General features: G+C 33.0%; 1 long non-coding RNA gene across 1 annotated transcript; it reads right to left on the bottom strand.

Annotated features, from left to right (window-relative positions):
• Positions 1 to 3,092: 3,092 nt before the first annotated feature.
• LOC133035020 (uncharacterized) lies at positions 3,093 to 5,121 on the bottom strand. The gene is made up of 4 exons (XR_009686305.1): positions 4,987 to 5,121; positions 3,607 to 3,696; positions 3,338 to 3,406; positions 3,093 to 3,120 (listed from the first exon to the last, which is right to left on the bottom strand). It is a non-coding gene; the product is annotated as an uncharacterized LOC133035020 (long non-coding RNA).
• Positions 5,122 to 6,261: the final 1,140 nt, after the last annotated feature.

Genomic DNA, 6,261 nt, shown 5'->3' with positions numbered 1-6,261 from the left:
AGTGATGAGGACTCTTTACCATGAGATGGGCAAAAGATACTTAGAAAGAAAAAAAATTAGGCATACTTTCTTCCAAAAATATTATGAGGGGAACCCAGATAATCTTGAGGCGGCACTCAATGCTCCTCCTGAGCACTATGTAACAAGAGAGCATTGGAAAGAGATTATTGATTTGTTTTTGAGCCCAAAATTTATAGCGCGTTCCAATCAAAACAAGCAAAACAGAAAACAAATGAAGTACCCCTCAACTCAAGGCACAAAATCAATGGCAGCTCAGGGTCATGAATTTGTAAGTAGACTTCAAATAATTCATTTATTGAAATAATAATTTTTACAGAATCTAACACTGATAACATTACAGAAGGAGCCCGAAAAATATGTTATACCAACTTGGAGAGACAGTCATCTGAGGAAGGATAAAACTTGGGTCAATGATACTGCTAAAGAGAAATTTGTGAGTTACACTAATATTTCATTATTTTTCTTAAAATTATTATATAATTGATTATTTAACAATTTTTATTTATGTTCAGGAGCAACTCACTCGTGAAATGGAGGAAGAGATGGCGAGAAGTAGGCTTCAAAGCCAATCTGGCAGTGATTCTGGAACTTCGGAGGTCCCGTTTGACATCCAATTCAAGGTCATGGGCAAGGTCATGGGTGACAGGAGTGACTACACTCGAGGAGTCGGTTACAACATAGCAAAGAAGGGGAAAAGATCAACAACATCATCTAGCTCTTCGAGCCAAAGTCAAACTCAATCTCAAGCTGGGTCTACTATTTCTCAAGATGTTGGTATTATGGCTGAGATGTTTCAGAGATTGCGTGAACGCTTTCCACCGGGACAGGACACATCTAATATGTATGACCCGCGATTTGACAGATTCCTCCAATAATATTTACCTACTCAACCTCAGGGTAGTGCAACATGTCCAAGGCCGCAACAACAACCTTTACAGCAGACTCAGCAATCTCCTAATGTGCAAGGAAGTGCCTCCCAATCTCCTCTTATTCCAAACATGTTTGGACGCTCCTCCCAGTTTCCTCCATTTTTCTACTCTGATTTTTTTGGAGGATCACAGTCCCAACAGCCGATGTTTGGCCAATTTGGGAGTTCATCTCAGCAGCCGATGTTTTTCGGAGGTCCAATGCAGCAAACTTCTCCGGGTCAATTTTTCGGTTCACAAAATCCATACTTTTTCCCGGGTCAGTTTCAGCAACAATCCCCGAACTTTTCGCCACAACAATCTCCAAATATTTCGCAACAGCAACAATCTCCGAATTTACCACAACAACGACAAACTCGGCCATTTGCGGAGCTTTTATCTTCCCAACAACCATATTACCCATCACCGCCAGTATCGCAAGCTCAGGACAATGCACCAAATCCTGATATTAACTTAAACGCTACTGGCTCAAATTTCGAAGATGATTTGTTTGATCAAGACAATAATAATTAGTTTATCTTAATTTTAATTATGTGTGGATTTATTTAAGTTTTTAATTATGTTTGGATTTCTTTAAGTTTTAAATAATGTATGGATGATAATAATTAATTTTTAAGTTTTAAATAATATATAAATGATAATTATGTGTGGATTTGTTAGTTTTTATTTTAGTATTTATTAATAATATAAATTTAAAAAGAAAATTAATTAATTAAATACAAAAAAAAAACATTATTTATTATTAATATTGATTTATTTTTATTTTTTAAAAAAAACATTATTACCGGCGGACCCCCGCCGGTAATAATGAGACAGTAACATGTCAGTGGACGGGTCTACATCGGCGGACCCCGCCGCTAATTGTCCGCCGGTATTAATTATTAATAGCGGCGGACGTGTCAGTCCGCCGCTATTAATCATTAATAGCGACGGGGTATTACCGGCGGACCCCGCCGCTAAAACTTATTACCGGCGGATTTATCAATTATTACCAGCGGACCCCTCCGCCCCTAAAAACGTTAATTCTTGTAGTGTATGTTTAATAATTTCTGAATTGTGTGTGAATTTATATTGAACCATGTTATTTTCTGTTATCAATTGTAAGTATGGGTGTGCGAGAGAAACATTACGTGTCTTCCCATATATATATATATATATATATACTAGATGAAGGTTACATGGCGAGCCACGTAAATATTAATTTTATTTAAGTTCTAGTGGTTTTTGTTAAAGAATTCAGTAACTAATTGTAATTTTTAAACGATTTGTTTTATAAAAATAAACTTGTTAAGAATACCATAATTGTGTGTATAAATCTATGATATACACATTGTTATTAATAATAAACAGTAAGTTTATCTCAATTTATTTATACTCATATAGTAATTATCCTTACTGTGATGAAATAATTTATGATAAGTCATAACAACATATGACTTTAACATTTACTCTTGGTTTCGAGAAAATTAAAAGGATCAATATATTTGTTTCGGAAAATTTAAAGAAAATATTATGTAGCAAAAATGAATGAAAAAATATCATCTTAAAATAGAAAAAAAGAATTATTAGTTAAAATTTCACCATAAAGAGTTATTCTGATAACCAACAATACCTTCTGTCTACTAAACTTTTATCTATTAAATACAAGGCAATAAAAAACAATCAATAAATACTAAACATGGTAACAAACACTAAACATGGTAACATCAATAAATTTCTCTTCTATCTAAAACAATAGGATCCATAGTGTTTCCAAGAACTTTCTATAGTGTGAAAGTAATCGAGAAAATCTAAGGCAAATTCGCCAGATCTTTAATAGGAGTTTAGAGTGGAAGAACAATTATTGTTGTTTTGCTATAGTCGTTAATGTGTAAGGCAAATTTAATACTAATTTATTTATTATACAACAATATAATAACATTCCTCAGAGTAGATTGTTGTATGTCATAAAGAAAATTCGAAAGGGTTTAAATTTGTAACTTTGGTTCAGATTTGACAATATAAAATAATGTTCTAATACACCATAAAAATAAACTAATAAAAAGTGAAGAACAAATTATGGTTTTATGGGAAAAAGACCTGGATTTGCATCAATAATTGTTCTTGTGCATCGATATTGTGGGCAATATCTTCACATATATGATCATGTCATCAACTTTGGTAATATATCATCCTGAAGTCATATGAGGAACAATAAGCACATAACAGCATACCATAATTCAAACAGCAAAGTCAACAGGAACAATTATTTATTATAACACTAACAATTCTTATCCAATGACTGAGAAATGCATCACATAATAAAGCAAATAGTCAAAAGATTTAGCCTTGTATGAAAAACCAAATTTGAAATAAAACCCTAAACTGGTATAGCGAAAATTCGGGCACACCTTCCTCTTCATATCTTTGAGCATGTCTTCTAGAACAGCCCGTTCAGCACCAAGTGTTTCTAACTGCGTCTGTATTATTCAATGGAGAGAAAGTTATAAACGTCCAAGATTAGAATATATACTAACTTCAGTACTACAAAATAAGGGGTCTAAATTGGACATTATTTTCAGAATGTAGATGCCAAAATTGTTCAGGAAAAGTACATGGCATTCCCGAAATTCAAGAGTCAATGTGACAATTACAAAGTTTTAGGTCATAAAAATATTACCAAGCTCTGCTTTAGTGCCCGCAGTATAGCATCTTCATTAGCATCCAAACACATTATTGGCCTCGCTAGAGTTGGGAGTGCAGATTCAATCTGAAATGAGAAAATCAGTTATTTTTTGATACATCAAACCATGAAATAGAAGACTCTAAATATCCAGCAAAAGAGGAACAGGTTGCAAACATTTCCTTTAAACTGGTAACAGAACTAATAACTTCTCTCAAAGTGAAGTACCTAATGTTACTGGTACACACATGTCGGTCTATCAGACTTGTACATCATTCATAAATTGATGCCTTCTACAGGCACATGATAATAGTCATCTGAATTGGCATTTATATCCATAACCAAATTGCTAGAACAGTTTCCCTCCACAGAAGCTTCAATTGATGATGGAAAATCTCCAACCACAACGCTGTCCTCCTCATCCTGACCTTTCTAAATAGTAAGAAGCTATCAACAACTGTTTCATGTGCCTTTTAACATATACAAAAAAGGTTCACAAACTTAAAAAGATACTTTGACATGTTACCTTAACTTCACCATCACCATCTACTGCATCTGCATCTTTATTTTCATTTCCCCTTTTCTCCAAAATAAACCCTTCAGAATCTGTTTTATTTGAACTTGCAAGAAGCTCTCCAATCAGTTTATACCCTCTTCGCCTAACAATGTATGCAAGATCACTCCTATAAAAAAGAGCTCAAATTTTTGCTCGAAATCAAAATACATATCTGAAGTGTACATTGGTCAATTCAACACCTTAAAAATAAAATATTCAAGAATCAAGACAAACTAAAACTGAGAAGAATTTCCAAGAAGAAAGAAAGCAAGAACCTTCCACGCTGGGAAAAATCTTTCATGGTGGGTACATGACTCTCAACCACAGCCATAAACTCTCGTATTTCTTTGCAGAGCTCCACATTGTCTTTCATTTTTCTACATATATTTTTAACATTATAAACAAAAACATTGTTTTCTTGAACCAAAAATTAACAATTCCAATACAAGAAATTCAAGAGTGTATATAAAGAAACCTGAATTTCTTAACAGAAGATACTCGAAATCTGCAGCGTTTGTGAGGTGGGTTTTGTTGGGTGTACCGGGCTAGCTTGAGTTCTTGCCGTTTACTTGGGTTCAAGAAGAAGAGTTTATACGGGTGAAGAGAGTTAAAGGTTGGAAAATGGTAAAGGGTGGCTGCCATGGATAACTGGTGCAGAATTCAATACTCAATCAAGTGTTGTCATTTTCTATTGTTAATTGATTGATAAGGGTTGGGTTGGGAAGGAAGGAGAGGGCGAAGAAGAGGCTCAGAGAAATATCACACACACACGAGCTTTCACTTTACAAAACCCAACTTTTGTTTGTTGCTATTGCTCATACCGGACGGCGATCGAGAATAGACATCAGAGCTGAATGTTCCCTCACTGAGCGCTCAATCCGACCATCGCTATCTGAAGCTTGTTTCAGATTGGCTGCAAACCTATTTAACCTCTGCACTCAGCGACTGAAGCGACTGAAATCGTAATTTTCAATTGGAAAGTAGCGATTGAGAACCCAAATCGTTCTTTATGCCTTCAATCGTCGACTCCAACCCAGCGAAAAAAAATCGATTTGACTTCCGAGACTTCTTCATCACAAAGCTCACCTTAGTGTCGTTCAGATTGGGATTGGAAGAGTCGATTGGTTTTTTAAATGAGTGAAGTGTCGCACGGTGTAAATGAGTTAGGGTTTTAAGGGTTTAGTTTTATTTATATATTTTTGAAAGTTAACGGGAGGATCAAACCTACTAACATCGTTAAATTTAACAGAATATACTTTACAAATAAAAGAATATTCTGTTAAACCAAAAAATGTCGTTAGATAGGCACTTTTAATATATAAAGATATATGTGTGTGTTTTGAGTATGTTATTATCTCTTTAGGTTTCATGCGTTGTGATTATGTTATATATTCACAACTCAAATTGTTTCACAACATCTTTATATATTAAAAGTGCCTATCTAACGGTAATTTTGGTTTAACGATTCTTGGTTTAACGATTCTTTTTTTATTTAGCCTTAACTTAACAGACTATTAACGTTAAACGTTAACAAATAAATAAACCCAATAATTAAACCCAAAAAATTAAACAATCTTTTTTTAAATTTAAAAAAAAAATATATCTTACCCACATATCTCTCTAACAAATCTTACCATTTTTGAAATTTTTTTACACAGGCTTCATTCAAATTTTAAAAAATAAACCCAATAATTAAACCAAAAAAATTAAATAATATTTACGATTAACTTACATATCTCTCTAACAAACTACAATTTTTGAAATTTTTTTACACTGCTTCATTCAAATTTTTAAAAATAAACCCAATAATTAACCCAAAAAATTAAACAATTTTTTTTAAATTAAAAAAAAAATATCTTACTCACATATCTCTCTAACAAATCCTACCATTTTTGAAATTTTTTTACACGGCTTCATTCAAATTTAAAAAAATAAACCCAATAATTAAACCAAAAAATTAAATAATATTTACGATTAACCCAATAATACTTGTACACATTAATTTTGATTTTGCTCTGTTTTTGATTCCATATCTAAGATTTCTTCTTGGTAGTGAGAATATTCCTTCAAGTGTTAGTTATTCTTAATTTTGTAAT

This window comes from Cannabis sativa, chromosome 2 (genome assembly GCF_029168945.1).
Source record: "Cannabis sativa cultivar Pink pepper isolate KNU-18-1 chromosome 2, ASM2916894v1, whole genome shotgun sequence".
NCBI classification, from domain to species: Eukaryota; Viridiplantae; Streptophyta; class Magnoliopsida; order Rosales; family Cannabaceae; genus Cannabis; species Cannabis sativa.
This window is presented reverse-complemented; position numbering and strand designations above follow the sequence as displayed.